The 19,936-nt window shown below is 50.9% G+C and overlaps 12 non-coding genes across 12 annotated transcripts; all 12 read right to left on the bottom strand.

Moving 5' to 3' along the window:
- Positions 1-2,047: 2,047 nt before the first annotated feature.
- LOC149071244 (U2 spliceosomal RNA) lies at positions 2,048-2,239 on the bottom strand. The gene has a single exon (XR_016194858.1). It is a non-coding gene; the product is annotated as a U2 spliceosomal RNA (small nuclear RNA).
- Positions 2,240-2,752: 513 nt separating this feature from the next.
- On the bottom strand, positions 2,753-2,944 carry LOC149071243 (U2 spliceosomal RNA). Its single transcript, XR_016194847.1, has one exon. It is a non-coding gene; the product is annotated as a U2 spliceosomal RNA (small nuclear RNA).
- A 515-nt stretch (positions 2,945-3,459) lies between these two features.
- On the bottom strand, positions 3,460-3,651 carry LOC149071242 (U2 spliceosomal RNA). The gene has a single exon (XR_016194836.1). It is a non-coding gene; the product is annotated as a U2 spliceosomal RNA (small nuclear RNA).
- Positions 3,652-4,165: 514 nt separating this feature from the next.
- On the bottom strand, positions 4,166-4,357 carry LOC149071241 (U2 spliceosomal RNA). The gene has a single exon (XR_016194824.1). It is a non-coding gene; the product is annotated as a U2 spliceosomal RNA (small nuclear RNA).
- Positions 4,358-4,870: 513 nt separating this feature from the next.
- Positions 4,871-5,062, bottom strand: LOC149071240 (U2 spliceosomal RNA). The gene has a single exon (XR_016194813.1). It is a non-coding gene; the product is annotated as a U2 spliceosomal RNA (small nuclear RNA).
- A 514-nt stretch (positions 5,063-5,576) lies between these two features.
- LOC149071239 (U2 spliceosomal RNA) lies at positions 5,577-5,768 on the bottom strand. Its single transcript, XR_016194802.1, has one exon. It is a non-coding gene; the product is annotated as a U2 spliceosomal RNA (small nuclear RNA).
- A 514-nt stretch (positions 5,769-6,282) lies between these two features.
- On the bottom strand, positions 6,283-6,472 carry LOC149071238 (U2 spliceosomal RNA). The gene has a single exon (XR_016194906.1). It is a non-coding gene; the product is annotated as a U2 spliceosomal RNA (small nuclear RNA).
- A 6,757-nt stretch (positions 6,473-13,229) lies between these two features.
- LOC149071237 (U2 spliceosomal RNA) lies at positions 13,230-13,421 on the bottom strand. Its single transcript, XR_016194791.1, has one exon. It is a non-coding gene; the product is annotated as a U2 spliceosomal RNA (small nuclear RNA).
- A 515-nt stretch (positions 13,422-13,936) lies between these two features.
- Positions 13,937-14,128, bottom strand: LOC149071236 (U2 spliceosomal RNA). Its single transcript, XR_016194780.1, has one exon. It is a non-coding gene; the product is annotated as a U2 spliceosomal RNA (small nuclear RNA).
- Positions 14,129-14,643: 515 nt separating this feature from the next.
- LOC149071235 (U2 spliceosomal RNA) lies at positions 14,644-14,835 on the bottom strand. The gene has a single exon (XR_016194769.1). It is a non-coding gene; the product is annotated as a U2 spliceosomal RNA (small nuclear RNA).
- Positions 14,836-15,350: 515 nt separating this feature from the next.
- LOC149071234 (U2 spliceosomal RNA) lies at positions 15,351-15,542 on the bottom strand. The gene has a single exon (XR_016194758.1). It is a non-coding gene; the product is annotated as a U2 spliceosomal RNA (small nuclear RNA).
- A 514-nt stretch (positions 15,543-16,056) lies between these two features.
- LOC149071233 (U2 spliceosomal RNA) lies at positions 16,057-16,248 on the bottom strand. The gene has a single exon (XR_016194747.1). It is a non-coding gene; the product is annotated as a U2 spliceosomal RNA (small nuclear RNA).
- Positions 16,249-19,936: the final 3,688 nt, after the last annotated feature.

Raw genomic sequence — 19,936 nt, 5'->3', positions numbered from 1 at the left:
TCTTGTGCTGGATTCGGCGGACGTAGGCGGCAGAGGAGAGTCCAGGTGTGCCCTCACTTTCTCTGGAGATTCGAACAGAGCATATGATGCTGGGAACAGTTCAGAGTCGTCGGCAACACGGCCATCACTGCTGATCCGACGGGCAGACCCTGGCGTCCGCAGCATTTTCCCACTCCGTAGGCTTCTTGGCATTGTTGCAGGTTAGGTGTTAGTCAGGTTAGTGTTAGGACCGTTAGCAACAATCAACCACTACCTACTTTTGCGTGAACCACTTCGACGATTGGCGTTCAGGGCGAAATCCAGGCTGACAGCTTAGGCACGCCTTACGCACGACCCAGTCCGCAGCCAATGCCCGTGACCAGGGCAGGGGAGATAGAGAGGCTTTAAGAGCCTTGCTAGACCCATTGGTGGGGGTTGGAGAACTTTAGGAGACTCCATTAGGGCTGTGGAACCTTTAAGAGGAACCTTGATACCAATGGGGGGGACCTTTAGGAGGTCCCACCTAGCCCGGGGGGGGGGGATGAGCCCTTAAGGGGCTCTTAAAAACCCGGGGGGGGAAGATCCCACTAGTTCCCTTGGGAGCTCCAACTCTCGGTGGACAGACCTCGCCAAACCCTGGAGCTAATGTCAAAAGTTCACCAACTCCACAATTTGGCGGACTCTGCCCGACGAGGGGAGCCCTGAAGAGGCCACGCGAAGTCCCAGGATTGTGAGCCCTTGAAGAGGTCCCACGGTTACCAACCCCGCGGGAAGAGACCTTTAAGAGGTCCCACGTGAACCAAACCCACAGGGAAAGAGAACCTTTAGGAGGTCTCGCGAGAACCCAGGGAGAGTTGAGACCTTTAATAGGTCTCGCTAGACCAGGGGGTGGGACACTTTAAGAGGTCCCGAGAGAAAGAAGTTGAGGACCTTTAAGAGGCCTCGAGAAAGGGAGGGGAGGGAGGGAAACACGAGTGGGCATCATGCATAGACCCGAATTCATCAAGCGACCCCGAGAGGTCATCCTGACGAACCCAAGTTATGGATGTGGGGCAGCCCCGCGAGGGAAAGGTGTCAAGTCAGTCCGCCAGGCGTAGCCAAAGCTCCGAGGCTGACCCGAACACTGCCACACCACCGATTGGCTAACAGGCACTTCCGCTGACCGCACGCCCAAGGCCCAACCATATAATGAGGCGAGGGTCCAAGGACGACGGCTAGGCCGAAATGCCTGAGATGTGACAGATGCCTTTCCCGGGATCACGACGAGGAGTGGGGGAAGAAGAGAGCAGGGGTGGTCACGAGTCATCAGCCGCCAACCAGGTCATGTTTCAGGCACGCCTTCGTCTTCCTTTAGCCGGACATCGCTGTGGAGCAGGAATCGGCTTGGCTTCGGATGCTAGAGGACCCGCGGCAGAACTTCGATGGGGCGTGGCACATCAGATGTTGGATGGAGCACCGTCGAACTTCGCTGGCAGATACCTCTTCTCCTGGTAAGATCCTAGGCAATCACAACCACTACACTTTGATCTTAGCCAAAAGGCCGAGAAGCGATAACGGGATAGACGCGAATTAAAATTTGATCACAATTAACTATAATTAATGTCCTGGCTGGGGTCTGTTTTAATAGCGTCGGAAGACTCGATCGTATTTTGAAGACGAGACGACTTCTTGTCGACCAGATGTTGCTTTCAGGTGCGACGTATCCTGGGCTCCCGGGGCGCCGTTCCGTCCGGGTTGCACGTTCGACCGCTAGATGTCGACGCGAGACCAATATCTACTTGCATTCTCGATCTAGAAGGGGGGGGGGGGGCACCCAGGAACGGGAGAGACGTCGAGGGGACCCGCGGCAGCACTTCGGAAGCGCACAGCACAACGAGGAAACGACCGGCGTGGACCCGTCCTCACAAGGACGTGGCATCCACGTCGTCTCCTTAATAAAAAACTAAGTCCCAGGGTCGTGCGCCGGGCCTTAATTTTCCGTCGACCGCTTTCAAATCGGTCTATTTCGCCCCGGTAATGTATGATTATTGCGAAATTATGAATAAAACACAGAGTCTACTTGATTTCATGAGGATGGGCCCAACTCGAAGGTAGTGCAATATCGAGAGGACCCGCGGCAGAGGTTCAGCAAGCTGAAAGCACTCCGCCCTGTTCCAAAAATAAGTTTAATATCTTGTCCCCATGTAGGAGACGTACCAGATATTAAGCTGATAAGAACAGATACTACACTTTGATCTTAGCCAAAAGGCCGAGAAGCGATAACGGGATAGACGCGAATTAAAATTTGATCACAATTAACTATAATTAATGTCCTGGCTGGGGTCTGTTTTAATAGCGTCGGAAGACTCGATCGTATTTTGAAGACGAGACGACTTCTTGTCGACCAGATGTTGCTTTCAGGTGCGACGTATCCTGGGCTCCCGGGGCGCCGTTCCGTCCGGGTTGCACGTTCGACCGCTAGATGTCGACGCGAGACCAATATCTACTTGCATTCTCGATCTAGAAGGGGGGGGGGCACCCAGGAACGGGAGAGACGTCGAGGGGACCCGCGGCAGCATTTCGGAAGCGCACAGCACAACGAGGAAACGACCGGCGTGGACCCGTCCTCACAAGGACGTGGCATCCACGTCGTGTCCTTAATAAAAAACTAAGTCCCAGGGTCGTGCGCCGGGCCTTAATTTTCCGTCGACCGCTTTCAAATCGGTCTATTTCGCCCCGGTAATGTATGATTATTGCGAAATTATGAATAAAACACAGAGTCTACTTGATTTCATGAGGATGGGCCCAACTCGAAGGTAGTGCAATATCGAGAGGACCCGCGGCAGAGGTTCAGCAAGCTGAAAGCACTCCGCCCTGTTCCAAAAATAAGTTTAATATCTTGTCCCCATGTAGGAGACGTACCAGATATTAAGCTGATAAGAACAGATACTACACTTTGATCTTAGCCAAAAGGCCGAGAAGCGATAACGGGATAGACGCGAATTAAAATTTGATCACAATTAACTATAATTAATGTCCTGGCTGGGGTCTGTTTTAATAGCGTCGGAAGACTCGATCGTATTTTGAAGACGAGACGACTTCTTGTCGACCAGATGTTGCTTTCAGGTGCGACGTATCCTGGGCTCCCGGGGCGCCGTTCCGTCCGGGTTGCACGTTCGACCGCTAGATGTCGACGCGAGACCAATATCTACTTGCATTCTCGATCTAGAAGGGGGGGGGGGGCACCCAGGAACGGGAGAGACGTCGAGGGGACCCGCGGCAGCATTTCGGAAGCGCACAGCACAACGAGGAAACGACCGGCGTGGACCCGTCCTCACAAGGACGTGGCATCCACGTCGTGTCCTTAATAAAAAACTAAGTCCCAGGGTCGTGCGCCGGGCCTTAATTTTCCGTCGACCGCTTTCAAATCGGTCTATTTCGCCCCGGTAATGTATGATTATTGCGAAATTATGAATAAAACACAGAGTCTACTTGATTTCATGAGGATGGGCCCAACTCGAAGGTAGTGCAATATCGAGAGGACCCGCGGCAGAGGTTCAGCAAGCTGAAAGCACTCCGCCCTGTTCCAAAAATAAGTTTAATATCTTGTCCCCATGTAGGAGACGTACCAGATATTAAGCTGATAAGAACAGATACTACACTTTGATCTTAGCCAAAAGGCCGAGAAGCGATAACGGGATAGACGCGAATTAAAATTTGATCACAATTAACTATAATTAATGTCCTGGCTGGGGTCTGTTTTAATAGCGTCGGAAGACTCGATCGTATTTTGAAGACGAGACGACTTCTTGTCGACCAGATGTTGCTTTCAGGTGCGACGTATCCTGGGCTCCCGGGGCGCCGTTCCGTCCGGGTTGCACGTTCGACCGCTAGATGTCGACGCGAGACCAATATCTACTTGCATTCTCGATCTAGAAGGGGGGGGGGGCACCCAGGAACGGGAGAGACGTCGAGGGGACCCGCGGCAGCATTTCGGAAGCGCACAGCACAACGAGGAAACGACCGGCGTGGACCCGTCCTCACAAGGACGTGGCATCCACGTCGTCTCCTTAATAAAAAACTAAGTCCCAGGGTCGTGCGCCGGGCCTTAATTTTCCGTCGACCGCTTTCAAATCGGTCTATTTCGCCCCGGTAATGTATGATTATTGCGAAATTATGAATAAAACACAGAGTCTACTTGATTTCATGAGGATGGGCCCAACTCGAAGGTAGTGCAATATCGAGAGGACCCGCGGCAGAGGTTCAGCAAGCTGAAAGCACTCCGCCCTGTTCCAAAAATAAGTTTAATATCTTGTCCCCATGTAGGAGACGTACCAGATATTAAGCTGATAAGAACAGATACTACACTTTGATCTTAGCCAAAAGGCCGAGAAGCGATAACGGGATAGACGCGAATTAAAATTTGATCACAATTAACTATAATTAATGTCCTGGCTGGGGTCTGTTTTAATAGCGTCGGAAGACTCGATCGTATTTTGAAGACGAGACGACTTCTTGTCGACCAGATGTTGCTTTCAGGTGCGACGTATCCTGGGCTCCCGGGGCGCCGTTCCGTCCGGGTTGCACGTTCGACCGCTAGATGTCGACGCGAGACCAATATCTACTTGCATTCTCGATCTAGAAGGGGGGGGGGCACCCAGGAACGGGAGAGACGTCGAGGGGACCCGCGGCAGCATTTCGGAAGCGCACAGCACAACGAGGAAACGACCGGCGTGGACCCGTCCTCACAAGGACGTGGCATCCACGTCGTGTCCTTAATAAAAAACTAAGTCCCAGGGTCGTGCGCCGGGCCTTAATTTTCCGTCGACCGCTTTCAAATCGGTCTATTTCGCCCCGGTAATGTATGATTATTGCGAAATTATGAATAAAACACAGAGTCTACTTGATTTCATGAGGATGGGCCCAACTCGAAGGTAGTGCAATATCGAGAGGACCCGCGGCAGAGGTTCAGCAAGCTGAAAGCACTCCGCCCTGTTCCAAAAATAAGTTTAATATCTTGTCCCCATGTAGGAGACGTACCAGATATTAAGCTGATAAGAACAGATACTACACTTTGATCTTAGCCAAAAGGCCGAGAAGCGATAACGGGATAGACGCGAATTAAAATTTGATCACAATTAACTATAATTAATGTCCTGGCTGGGGTCTGTTTTAATAGCGTCGGAAGACTCGATCGTATTTTGAAGACGAGACGACTTCTTGTCGACCAGATGTTGCTTTCAGGTGCGACGTATCCTGGGCTCCCGGGGCGCCGTTCCGTCCGGGTTGCACGTTCGACCGCTAGATGTCGACGCGAGACCAATATCTACTTGCATTCTCGATCTAGAAGGGGGGGGGGGCACCCAGGAACGGGAGAGACGTCGAGGGGACCCGCGGCAGCATTTCGGAAGCGCACAGCACAACGAGGAAACGACCGGCGTGGACCCGTCCTCACAAGGACGTGGCATCCACGTCGTGTCCTTAATAAAAAACTAAGTCCCAGGGTCGTGCGCCGGGCCTTAATTTTCCGTCGACCGCTTTCAAATCGGTCTATTTCGCCCCGGTAATGTATGATTATTGCGAAATTATGAATAAAACACAGAGTCTACTTGATTTCATGAGGATGGGCCCAACTCGAAGGTAGTGCAATATCGAGAGGACCCGCGGCAGAGGTTCAGCAAGCTGAAAGCACTCCGCCCTGTTCCAAAAATAAGTTTAATATCTTGTCCCCATGTAGGAGACGTACCAGATATTAAGCTGATAAGAACAGATACTACACTTTGATCTTAGCCAAAAGGCCGAGAAGCGATAACGGGATAGACGCGAATTAAAATTTGATCACAATTAACTATAATTAATGTCCTGGCTGGGGTCTGTTTTAATAGCGTCGGAAGACTCGATCGTATTTTGAAGACGAGACGACTTCTTGTCGACCAGATGTTGCTTTCAGGTGCGACGTATCCTGGGCTCCCGGGGCGCCGTTCCGTCCGGGTTGCACGTTCGACCGCTAGATGTCGACGCGAGACCAATATCTACTTGCATTCTCGATCTAGAAGGGGGGGGGGGCACCCAGGAACGGGAGAGACGTCGAGGGGACCCGCGGCAGCATTTCGGAAGCGCACAGCACAACGAGGAAACGACCGGCGTGGACCCGTCCTCACAAGGACGTGGCATCCACGTCGTGTCCTTAATAAAAAACTAAGTCCCAGGGTCGTGCGCCGGGCCTTAATTTTCCGTCGACCGCTTTCAAATCGGTCTATTTCGCCCCGGTAATGTATGATTATTGCGAAATTATGAATAAAACACAGAGTCTACTTGATTTCATGAGGATGGGCCCAACTCGAAGGTAGTGCAATATCGAGAGGACCCGCGGCAGAGGTTCAGCAAGCTGAAAGCACTCCGCCCTGTTCCAAAAATAAGTTTAATATCTTGTCCCCATGTAGGAGACGTACCAGATATTAAGCTGATAAGAACAGATTTAAAAAACATTTATTCAATGATTAAGGAAGGTTATGTACATGGCCGACAGCGGCAATCAACCCTGGTGAGGGGAAATGTTGGAACATCTATATAGTCTTCTTATATACAATCTTCTTATTTACAAACTTCTTATTTATAATCTTCTCATTTACAATCTTCTTATTTACAATCTTCTTATTTACAAACTTCTGCGGCGTGGGTGCTCCTTCCGCGGGAAGTGGTCATATGTAAAAATCGGATCTTGTCATCGGCCAGAGTTTGTTTTGCAGGAGCACTTGTCGAATTATCTTGCCGTTTGGGACGGTGGTCTTTCGCCTTGCTGGTCGGTTTGGCGGACACCCGTGATGAATTCGACGTAAATGTCCCTTGATTTGCTAATAGTCTCACTGACGACCAGCTTTCTCATTAGGTTGCTGTATCGGCGAGTGCAGAGTCTGGCTACCAACCGGTCGTTCTGGGGGTCCCACGACCCAAGGGCGCCGACAACGATGGCTCCGAAGCGAACATCGGAGAACCGCTGCTTCATGAGCTCGACTAGTGGGCGGTATTTCTCCTCTTTTAGTCGTCTGGCAGTGGCGAACGCTTCTGGGCCATTCTCAAAGGGGATGGTAACGTCCAGGATCAGGATCGAACTGTCTTTTCGCAAGATCAGGTCCGGACGGAGAGAGGAACCCATTACTGGGCGATTTTCCGCAAATACTTCCCAGCGACCGGCGGCAGCTTTCTTCATTCTCTCGACGACTGCGTTATGGCGTGCTGTGTAGAGTGGGCTGTACACCATACAGTGATCCAGCACGTGGGGCAGCGTTTCGTTGCTGTACCCACACCTTCTGCATCTCTTGGCTGATGGGTCACCGCCGTGCTTGTATCCGTTGAGGGGGACGAGACCTAGTCGCGCCCTGTGGACGAAACGCCAGTCGGCGAACCGTGTGAAGTCCCCCTCACGATGAAAGTGGTGGGAAGCCTTCGAGCGAGCGACGTTGCAGTGGGTTTTCCCTTGATGCGCTAGAGATGCAAGGTTTTGGGCGTGCTGACCCCTCGTGATCTTGTGGAGGTTCCTGAAGACGGATCTTCTGTCTGTGATGGTGTCTGCTCCACACTTGATGGCAACTTGCTGGTCATCAGTGAGTTCCCACACTACGCCCAGATGATCGGCTGCCATGCGGGCTCTGGACCACACCGAAGTCGTTGGGTGCGACGTGTGACGGGCTGCAGTGCGCGACAGGAACGAGTTGATCTCCTCCACGGAGGGGTTGTCCTTCCTCAGGCAAGCGGTGACAAAATCTCGCAGGTCCCTCCAGGCGATGTTTCTCACGACCATGTCCTTTGATGTCAGGAGTTTGAAGGCCGTGTCGATGTTGCTTATGTCAGCGTCAACCGCCGCTTCAGGGACTCCGAACAGCCCTTGGTTCGTGTCTCCGTAGACGAAGCTGTTGCTGGCTCTCTTTGGTAGGTACAAGGTGTTCTTGAGCAGCGGCCTTAGAGAGTCGTCGACACGGCGCCAGCCGCTCTTCTTCTGCTGAGATGTGCGCAGGGAGTACTGGAGGGACGGGAAGAAGAATGACTTGATGGCGTCGATCCTCTGCCACGGGGCCAGGCTCGAGGTGAGGAGGTCCCTTCCGTATTGGATGCACTGGTCCAAACTGGAGTCGTCCGGCATAAGACGGAAACCTGCCGGTTTTCCGAGAAACTTCTTGTATGATCCGTCTGCTAGCGCTGTCACCGATGCCCCATTGATCCTGAAAATCGATGGTCTGCAGCCCACGGGATTGTGAGAAAGATGCAGAGAAAAACATTTCTTGGGGTTGATTTTTAGCCCAAGGTGTTTTGAGATCGTGGCCGCTTTATCCGCATGATGCTGAAGAGTAGGCGGGTCGCTAGCCAGTAGGAGGACATCGTCAGCAAAGGCGAGTGCGTTGTGTTCCCCGTCACCTTGGACGGCGCGCAGGACCGGGTCGACAGCGATGTTGAACAGGAGGCCACTGAGCGGGCACCCCTGCCGTACGCCCTCAGTGACGGGAAGCTCATCAGACGAGCCCTCCTCCGTGCAGTAAGTCGTTGTGGCTCCATCGTAGATGCCCTTTACCATGACAATAAACTCTTGGCCAGCTCCTGCCCGCTGGAGGGTGTGGCTGATCGTGGCATGGGGCACTGAGCCGAAGGCGTTCGCGTAGTCTAAGGACAGAAAGCAGACGTCCCTCTTGGACCTCCGGGCCTCCAGAACACGTTGCTCGAGGACGAAGTTGTTCTCGAAGGCTCCGTCGTGGTGTAGGAACCCCTTCTGCGACGGTGAGAGCACGTTGTTTGCTTCTACCCAACTCGACAGCCTCTGCGTCAGGCACCCTGCGAAGAGTTTGTAGACCGTGGACGTTAATGAAATCGGTCTCCAGTTACCGACTTCGTCCAGATTGCCACTCTTCGGCACGAGGATGGTCCGAGATCTCTTCCACGTCTCTGGAATCCTGCGGGCCCTCAGGCAGCCATTGAATATAGTAGCCAGGGCCTTTCCATCTGGGTCCACGCCTTTCCAGTGTTTGTAGGTCAGACGGTCCGGACCAGGGGCAGAATTCTCCGCTCTCCTCAGTCTACTGGACACCTCAGCGGCAGAGAAGGGGGACAGGTCCACCTGCACTTGGGCAGGATGTGGGTGGCCGATACTTTGAAGGTGGGTGGCATCAAAGGTGCTTCTCGACTGGAACTTGGCTATGACCTCGTCAAGGGGGACCGCACATCTTCTCGACTCGTCACCAATGATACATTTGACGGCTCTGCGGCGGTTCCGTCTGTATAGCCGCTGGATGTCTCTATGGTTGTGCGGGTCGGTTCTCCTTGGCGCTGCGGAGTTGGGCGGCTGGTCAGGAATCTTCACATACTTCTGTGCGAATGTGGTGAACTCTTGTATGGTCTCACAGAAGGCGGGCCAGCTTTCCTCGTTCCAGTCTTGAAGCAGGGCACGGAGACGACGATGGTACGGGCCGGAGGGGGCCTCGTCGATTTGCGGATCTCTGGGTATTGTGTTGGCTGGGGGGAGGTCTGGTTCAAAGTCGACGTCCAGGCCACCTTCATCCTCATGCCGTTGCGCGTCAGGTTCGTCCTCATGGTCGATTGACACGTCGTGAGGGGCGGCTTGCGTGGGCGACCCAGCTTGGCCAATGGCGTGTTCTGTAGCGGCTCTCGCAGGCGAGTACGGCGCGTTGCTGCTGGTGGGAGGGGGGTTGTCTCGTGGCTGAGACTCCGCTGTACTCAACGGTTCCACATTCTGCAGGTCGTTGGGCTGGTTTCTATGACCTGAGCTGCGAGCGTGGTTGACCAAGCCTCTCTTGCTGGGGAACGATGCCGGGCATGCAGGGCACTGGTGCTTCGATGGGCTGCTGGCGGGAGCCATCAGCGGCATGATACGAAGGCAGCGGTGGTTCTTCACTCTTCGGCACCTTATTTGTTGCTGACACATGCTACACCAGAACACGGAACTCTCTATGTCGATGCGATGTTCGGCGAGGAAGTGCCTGAGGAGAGACTGCTTCATTGCGGTCCACGCCTTGGCCCGAAATTCGAAGGTACAGTCCTCCTCCGGACACTTCATTGGGCAGCCCACGGGAAATGTTAGGTGAAGGCTGAGGCCATCCCTCCTGCACGTCCTTGGATCGGGACTCGCGGGGAATCGCGCACCTGTCGTGGGCGGCGGAGACGGGGATATCGGGTGCGCATTTGCGGCAGGCGGGTTTCCTAGACCAGCCGGGGTGGGCAGCAGCGCGGCACGTGGTCCCGTTTGTAGACCGCACGCTGGCGTTGGCAGTAGTGGCGGTCGCATGATCTGCTGCGGACCTGACCCTTCTGGTGCACTGTCGTCACTCACAGGTTGCCTGGTAACCCCAGGGGGAGACTGTAGTGCCTGCACGTTGGACCCTCCTTGGTTCTCGGCCGTTGGCATAACCGGCGGGGCTTGGGACTCTGGCACTACTGTTCTCATACCTGGCGGCGACGGCGGATCCGAATCCAGCTGGCTCTCTGGAACCGGGAGGTTACTCCTGGTTTGCAACGCTTTCTTCGTCCTGTGGGCGAGTGGCAGAGCGCTGGTCTGTGAGGGGGCTGAGGGTTCAGGAATCCTTGAGGGGCCCGCGAGTACCAGTTCCGGGACATCCCGTCCGATCTTCTTCCTCTTCTTCCTCTTCTTCTTCCGGCGAGCCGGTCTGTCCGTCTGCGTTGCAGCATCGCTGTGTGAGGAAGATGACGAAACATCACTGGCCGGCGGAGGTTCGTCACACGAGCCTGCTTTCGATCCCCTCTCTACACCATCACTTTTGCAAGCCATGGGGGGCAGAGGTGCGGACAATGCACTCGATTTTGAGGTGTCAGGCGATAGGGACAGGTCACGCTCCAGGTCTGACGATGTTGGCAGGCGTTCCGGGGAAGACCTCGCCGATTGGGCTGGGCACTCTTGTAATCCAGATGTTGCCGGCTGTAATTCCGACGCCCACCAGGCTCTTGGGGAGGACATGGGGTCCAGCCTGGTTGAGTCTTCCGCAGAGAAGTGCAGGTGGAACACGCTGTTGTTCGTGGCCCGTTCCCGTGTGGACGCATCTTCGGGGTCGGCCAACGGCGTCACAGGCTCACCTGACGACTCTTGACTTGGCGGCGCGATTGTAGTGGCGTCGATGAGCCAGTCCGAATCAGAGTCGATCACCAATCGCCCCGGCGACGAGGAATTTTGAGAGGTTCCGCCGTCGTTGTGGGCGTCTCTCAAACTTGTGGCTGGTGAGTCATCCGAGTGGCACACCGGAGATTCTGATGGTGACTGCTGCTTCTCGGGAGAAACGAAGAGAGCGTATGATACTAAGAGGCGTTCCGACTCCCGTGGGTCGAGTCCCTCTGTGATGACACGGCGAGCTGATCCTGGTGTCTGCAGGGTTCTTCCATTGCGAAGGTTTCTCGGCATTGTGTCGGTTAGATGTTAGTAAGGTTAGTGGTTAGACTGTTAGTGGTTAACAATCCACGACTACCTACTTTGCGCGATCACTTCGATGACTGTAGTTGGGTGCGATGCTAGAGCTGGCTGACTTGGCGCACCCTACGCCTGACCCACCTAGCGGCCAATGCCCGTGACCAGGGCGGGGGGATAGAGACGGGTCTTAAGGACCCCATGAGACCCATTGGTGGGGGTTGGAGAACTTTAAGAGACTCCGTTAGGACCGTGGAACCTTTAAGAGGAACCTAGCTACCAATGGGGAGGACCTTTAAGAGGTCCTATTTTGCCCGGGGGGGGATGAGCCCTTAAGGGACTCTTAAAAAAGACCCGGGGGGGAAGATCCCACTAGTCCCCTTGGGAGCTCTAACTCTCGGTAGACATACCCCGCCAAACCCTGGAGCCAGTGACAAAGGTTCACCGACTCCACAACTTGGCGGGCTCTGCCCGACGAGGGGAGCCCTGAAGAGGCCACGCGAAGTCCCAGGAGTGTGAGACCTTGAAGAGATCTCACGGTAACCAACCCAGAGGGAAGGGACCTTTAAGAGGACCCACGTGAGCCAAACCCACAGGGGAAGAGAACCTTTACGAGGTCTCGCGAGAACCCAGGGAGAGTTGAGACCTTTATTAGGTCTCGCTAGAGAGGGGGGGTGGGACGCTTTAAGAGGTCCCGAGAGACAGAAGTTGAGGACCTTTACGAGGCCTCGAGAGAGGGAGGGGAGGGAGGGAAACATGAGTGGGCATCATGCATAGACCCGAATTCTTCAAGCGGCCCCGAGGGGTCAACTTGCCGAACCCGAGTTATGGATGTGGGGCAGCCCCGCGAGGGAAAGGTGTCAAGTCAGTCCGCCAGGCGTAGCCAAAGCTCCGAGGCTGACCCGAACACTGCCACACCACCGATTGGCTAACAGGCACTTCCGCTGACCGCACGCCCAAGGCCCAGCCATATAATGAGGCGAGGGTCCAAGGACGACGGCTAGGCTGAAATGCCTGAGATGTGACAGATGCCTTTCCCGGGATCACGACGAGGAGTGGAGGAAGAAGAGAGCAGGGGTGGTCACGAGTCATCAACCGCCAGCCAGGTCATGTTTCAGGCACGCCTTCGTCTTCCTTTAGCCGGACATCGTTGTGGAGCAGGAATCGGCTTGTCTTCGGATGGTAGAGGACCCGCGGCAGAACTTCGATGGGGCGTGGCACATCAGGTGTTGGATGGAGCACCGTCGAACTTCGCTGGCAGATACCTCTTCTCCTGGTAAGATCCTAGGCAATCACAACCACTACACTTTGATCTTAGCCAAAAGGCCGAGAAGCGATAACGGGATAGACGCGAATTAAAATTTGATCACAATTAACTATAATTAATGTCCTGGCTGGGGTCTGTTTTAATAGCGTCGGAAGACTCGATCGTATTTTGAAGACGAGACGACTTCTTGTCGACCAGATGTTGCTTTCAGGTGCGACGTATCCTGGGCTCCCGGGGCGCCGTTCCGTCCGGGTTGCACGTTCGACCGCTAGATGTCGACGCGAGACCAATATCTACTTGCATTCTCGATCTAGAAGGGGGGGGGGGCACCCAGGAACGGGAGAGACGTCGAGGGGACCCGCGGCAGCATTTCGGAAGCGCACAGCACAACGAGGAAACGACCGGCGTGGACCCGTCCTCACAAGGACGTGGCATCCACGTCGTCTCCTTAATAAAAAAAAAAGTCCCAGGGTCGTGCGCCGGGCCTTAATTTTCCGTCGACCGCTTTCAAATCGGTCTATTTCGCCCCGGTAATGTATGATTATTGCGAAATTATGAATAAAACACAGAGTCTACTTGATTTCATGAGGATGGGCCCAACTCGAAGGTAGTGCAATATCGAGAGGACCCGCGGCAGAGGTTCAGCAAGCTGAAAGCACTCCGCCCTGTTCCAAAAATAAGTTTAATATCTTGTCCCCATGTAGGAGACGTACCAGATATTAAGCTGATAAGAACAGATACTACACTTTGATCTTAGCCAAAAGGCCGAGAAGCGATAACGGGATAGACGCGAATTAAAATTTGATCACAATTAACTATAATTAATGTCCTGGCTGGGGTCTGTTTTAATAGCGTCGGAAGACTCGATCGTATTTTGAAGACGAGACGACTTCTTGTCGACCAGATGTTGCTTTCAGGTGCGACGTATCCTGGGCTCCCGGGGCGCCGTTCCGTCCGGGTTGCACGTTCGACCGCTAGATGTCGACGCGAGACCAATATCTACTTGCATTCTCGATCTAGAAGGGGGGGGGGGGCACCCAGGAACGGGAGAGACGTCGAGGGGACCCGCGGCAGCATTTCGGAAGCGCACAGCACAACGAGGAAACGACCGGCGTGGACCCGTCCTCACAAGGACGTGGCATCCACGTCGTCTCCTTAATAAAAAAAAAAGTCCCAGGGTCGTGCGCCGGGCCTTAATTTTCCGTCGACCGCTTTCAAATCGGTCTATTTCGCCCCGGTAATGTATGATTATTGCGAAATTATGAATAAAACACAGAGTCTACTTGATTTCATGAGGATGGGCCCAACTCGAAGGTAGTGCAATATCGAGAGGACCCGCGGCAGAGGTTCAGCAAGCTGAAAGCACTCCGCCCTGTTCCAAAAATAAGTTTAATATCTTGTCCCCATGTAGGAGACGTACCAGATATTAAGCTGATAAGAACAGATACTACACTTTGATCTTAGCCAAAAGGCCGAGAAGCGATAACGGGATAGACGCGAATTAAAATTTGATCACAATTAACTATAATTAATGTCCTGGCTGGGGTCTGTTTTAATAGCGTCGGAAGACTCGATCGTATTTTGAAGACGAGACGACTTCTTGTCGACCAGATGTTGCTTTCAGGTGCGACGTATCCTGGGCTCCCGGGGCGCCGTTCCGTCCGGGTTGCACGTTCGACCGCTAGATGTCGACGCGAGACCAATATCTACTTGCATTCTCGATCTAGAAGGGGGGGGGGGGCACCCAGGAACGGGAGAGACGTCGAGGGGACCCGCGGCAGCATTTCGGAAGCGCACAGCACAACGAGGAAACGACCGGCGTGGACCCGTCCTCACAAGGACGTGGCATCCACGTCGTCTCCTTAATAAAAAACTAAGTCCCAGGGTCGTGCGCCGGGCCTTAATTTTCCGTCGACCGCTTTCAAATCGGTCTATTTCGCCCCGGTAATGTATGATTATTGCGAAATTATGAATAAAACACAGAGTCTACTTGATTTCATGAGGATGGGCCCAACTCGAAGGTAGTGCAATATCGAGAGGACCCGCGGCAGAGGTTCAGCAAGCTGAAAGCACTCCGCCCTGTTCCAAAAATAAGTTTAATATCTTGTCCCCATGTAGGAGACGTACCAGATATTAAGCTGATAAGAACAGATACTACACTTTGATCTTAGCCAAAAGGCCGAGAAGCGATAACGGGATAGACGCGAATTAAAATTTGATCACAATTAACTATAATTAATGTCCTGGCTGGGGTCTGTTTTAATAGCGTCGGAAGACTCGATCGTATTTTGAAGACGAGACGACTTCTTGTCGACCAGATGTTGCTTTCAGGTGCGACGTATCCTGGGCTCCCGGGGCGCCGTTCCGTCCGGGTTGCACGTTCGACCGCTAGATGTCGACGCGAGACCAATATCTACTTGCATTCTCGATCTAGAAGGGGGGGGGGGGCACCCAGGAACGGGAGAGACGTCGAGGGGACCCGCGGCAGCATTTCGGAAGCGCACAGCACAACGAGGAAACGACCGGCGTGGACCCGTCCTCACAAGGACGTGGCATCCACGTCGTCTCCTTAATAAAAAAAAAAGTCCCAGGGTCGTGCGCCGGGCCTTAATTTTCCGTCGACCGCTTTCAAATCGGTCTATTTCGCCCCGGTAATGTATGATTATTGCGAAATTATGAATAAAACACAGAGTCTACTTGATTTCATGAGGATGGGCCCAACTCGAAGGTAGTGCAATATCGAGAGGACCCGCGGCAGAGGTTCAGCAAGCTGAAAGCACTCCGCCCTGTTCCAAAAATAAGTTTAATATCTTGTCCCCATGTAGGAGACGTACCAGATATTAAGCTGATAAGAACAGATACTACACTTTGATCTTAGCCAAAAGGCCGAGAAGCGATAACGGGATAGACGCGAATTAAAATTTGATCACAATTAACTATAATTAATGTCCTGGCTGGGGTCTGTTTTAATAGCGTCGGAAGACTCGATCGTATTTTGAAGACGAGACGACTTCTTGTCGACCAGATGTTGCTTTCAGGTGCGACGTATCCTGGGCTCCCGGGGCGCCGTTCCGTCCGGGTTGCACGTTCGACCGCTAGATGTCGACGCGAGACCAATATCTACTTGCATTCTCGATCTAGAAGGGGGGGGGGGCACCCAGGAACGGGAGAGACGTCGAGGGGACCCGCGGCAGCATTTCGGAAGCGCACAGCACAACGAGGAAACGACCGGCGTGGACCCGTCCTCACAAGGACGTGGCATCCACGTCGTCTCCTTAATAAAAAAAAAAGTCCCAGGGTCGTGCGCCGGGCCTTAATTTTCCGTCGACCGCTTTCAAATCGGTCTATTTCGCCCCGGTAATGTATGATTATTGCGAAATTATGAATAAAACACAGAGTCTACTTGATTTCATGAGGATGGGCCCAACTCGAAGGTAGTGCAATATCGAGAGGACCCGCGGCAGAGGTTCAGCAAGCTGAAAGCACTCCGCCCTGTTCCAAAAATAAGTTTAATATCTTGTCCCCATGTAGGAGACGTACCAGATATTAAGCTGATAAGAACAGATACTACACTTTGATCTTAGCCAAAAGGCCGAGAAGCGATAACGGGATAGACGCGAATTAAAATTTGATCACAATTAACTATAATTAATGTCCTGGCTGGGGTCTGTTTTAATAGCGTCGGAAGACTCGATCGTATTTTGAAGACGAGACGACTTCTTGTCGACCAGATGTTGCTTTCAGGTGCGACGTATCCTGGGCTCCCGGGGCGCCGTTCCGTCCGGGTTGCACGTTCGACCGCTAGATGTCGACGCGAGACCAATATCTACTTGCATTCTCGATCTAGAAGGGGGGGGGGGGGGCACCCAGGAACGGGAGAGACGTCGAGGGGACCCGCGGCAGCATTTCGGAAGCGCACAGCACAACGAGGAAACGACCGGCGTGGACCCGTCCTCACAAGGACGTGGCATCCACGTCGTCTCCTTAATAAAAAAAAAAGTCCCAGGGTCGTGCGCCGGGCCTTAATTTTCCGTCGACCGCTTTCAAATCGGTCTATTTCGCCCCGGTAATGTATGATTATTGCGAAATTATGAATAAAACACAGAGTCTACTTGATTTCATGAGGATGGGCTTATTAGGTAATTAACGCAGATATATCGATCAAAAGTTCGACCCACTCAGATCCCAAGGAAATCCTTGGCCACAATAGGCTTTTCGATGCTGCGAGTATAATCGCACAGACATGTGAAAGGAAACGATGTAGGAAATATCAATTAACTCACATGTGAAGAAAAATTGGGAATTCATTGACTCGGTTAATGATTCGGTCTTTTATTGTCCTGGAGAATAATAGATGGCGTGGAAGAGAATCTTAATTAAGGCTTTTGCACACAACGTCTGAGGCAGGCTGTTTGGTGAGTGTCTTGCTGTGGCACTTGCGCACAATATGGAAATCGTTGACATTTACCGGGGACACTTGCGCACAGCACATGAAAATCAAATACGCACAATTTTGCAGTTCTGCTGGTCACCCAGTTGTTTCAACATAAACAATCTTTAAAACAACAATTGTTGGAAAACAACAATTACCAAGAATGAAGGCTCAAAAAAAAGCAGAGCACTCGTACAAAACAATCGATAACAGTACAGTGTACAAAGCCGGAAGAAGTTGTCCCGTAAATGATCTTTTTCAGTGACGTCACGAGCTTTATGGGGCGGCCTTGTTCCATAGGTGGTGATGGCTGGACTCGTGGTTGTTTTCTTCCATTGTCTATTAAGTGGTTTTACAAGGTGATGGGATTTCGGATGCACTGGACAAAGGAATTGCTCTTCTTCTCAGGTTTTTCTCAGACATTTCGAGAAACTGAATGGTGAGAGAGAGAGAAGTTCTATTCGATAAAAACCAATTCTTTTTTTTTGCGCTCTTGCACTGATAACAATAGAAAAAAACTGATGAAGAACAAATTTTTCTAACCAATGAATTTTTTTTGTTTTCTTACATGAGCATACATTAAAACTCGATCATAATGACATTCATAAAGTAGCGTGATTACGCCGTCGAAACCGAAATATATATTTTAGGAAAAAAAAATAAGAATATAAGAAATATAAAAATTATATATATTGAAAAATAAGGAAAAAATAATTATTATGATTAAACTAAGATGATTAATTTCCATTAATTAGATATTTAATTAATTTTATTCATGCACAAAAAACTGTGCCATTTGGTCACGAATTGTAAGAGCGGTCAAAAATGAGTTAACTTGCCTTTAGTATACAACTCGAAATTATTATTTGGTCGTAAAAGGGGGTAGTGACCGTTAATCAGGTGTTTTACTGCTTGCAATTTATGAGCAGGAATTTGCATTCTAACCGTAGCCAACTTAAGTTGGCGAAAATAATTTAGCCAAATATTTAGCCGAGATGTCACGTAACATTCATTAAAACAATAAAAATCCCAGGTTGCTAACAGTAATGTGTGTTCCACACAAAATTCCACGGTTGCTGATAAGATCAACCACAGTGTGTAGTTAGGCTAAGTGTTGTAAAACTTCTTTGTTAGAATATAATCCCCGATAACAATAGTGATTGTTATCGATGGATCTATTTCTCTCTCTTCTAGGTATCAATCTCTCTATGGGGTCCAACTGTTGTTTCGCTCGCTTATCCCTCAGAGAAAGCTAACTAGTGCGCTTAGCGGATTATAATTAAAGGGATCTAATTATTTAGCAATCATTCGTAATTCGAGGTGAGTCTTCGGATGGGTGTCTGTGCAGTCTGGTGAAAACAAAGATACCAAATGCTCCTGTATTACATCTCCTGTATTACAAGTTGGAACTTGAGCACAAATGAAAGCAGATGGTGCCCCTCCCTACATTCACAATGCTAGAGTAGAAAAAATAAAGCGCTCATTAATTAAAACGCAAAGTGGTCTCTTCTGGAAAATAAAAGCGATCAAAAAATAATCCTATCTATGCTGCCGGAGTGTCAATGTATTTCAATTATAAATAGCGAAGGTGACGAATATAAGGACAGGAGACACCATTTCTGACTCGAAGAGTATAGTATTTGACTATATAATAATATCAATCAGGGCGTACGGAAATTCAGAAAAATCAATTAATTAATCTCGTGGCCACCCCTTTATCAAACAGATACGGTCACAAATAGGTTTAAGCAATTATATATTTAAACACAATTATATAGCCACGTGGGGGCTTAGGTGGGTCAATAGAAACTAGCAGTCTGGAAAATTTATTGGCTTACCTTTATCCGGTATGTTTGTTGTAAGAAAGAAGGCACTAAGTAATCCACCCTGGCCGGAGAAAGCGTTGTCAATGTCGACAGGAATAAAACACACAGATAATCGAGTACCACCGTTAAACAAAATCAAAGACGATGGGCTGTAGAGCCAAATATAACCCCGGCCACAGGGCCCTGTGCCACAGGGGGTATAAGCGGTATCCCCGAGGACAATGATACCCTAGAAAGACGATGAGTCAATCGCGACAAAAAAATCCAAGTTCCAACGGTGGGGAAGGTAAAAAAGGGAAATTTTTTACCGACAGACCAAAGCAAAATACACGCCGCTACGATAAAATAAGAATTCCTGTCGGTGGAGCGAAAACTTGCGTGATCGCGCATATGTACGTTCGGGAAGCTTCAATCGATACACTGATGGTAACTTCGAATAGAAAAATTTCCCTCAAATATATTTCCCTTTTGACTAAATTTTTTCCACACATTTGGGAAAATGTGCTGCCATCTACTGGAAGGGGAGGAAGTAATCAAGTATTTTGCACTTGAAAAGTACTGCACTGAATTTATTTTTTTTTTGAAAATTCTTTTGTTGAACTATTAAAACTTCCCACAAATGCCACAAAATTTCCCACGTGCACAAATTTTAGCCAATTTTTAAATAATTTTTTAGACAATTACAATCACTGCAGTGACGGTAAGCTGGACGATCAAAATTTCTCTTTAGAATATATTCTTTCCACACATTTTTCTGGCGTCTACCGGGTAAAATACGTAGTGAAGTATTTTACACTAGAAAAGTATCGCACTACTAAATTTTTTTTCAGAATTTCTTTTGTTCGATATAAAAAAAATTCTGAAGAAGGGGACGATGGGACAAAATAGGTTGGAAAACTATGCTCTAAATCAGCGGTTCTCAACCTTTTCTGACTCGCGGAGCCCTTTTCAGTGAATAATTTCCCTGGCGGAGCCCTGTTTAACTCGAAGAGCCCTTTTTAGTATATCATTTACATGGCGGTACCCTTTAGGCC

Source organism: Pholcus phalangioides, unplaced genomic scaffold, assembly GCF_987345545.1.
Source record: "Pholcus phalangioides strain wild (caught in Gottingen) unplaced genomic scaffold, Ppha-v1.0 ptg000019l_1, whole genome shotgun sequence".
NCBI lineage: Eukaryota > Metazoa > Arthropoda > Arachnida > Araneae > Pholcidae > Pholcus > Pholcus phalangioides.
This window is presented reverse-complemented; position numbering and strand designations above follow the sequence as displayed.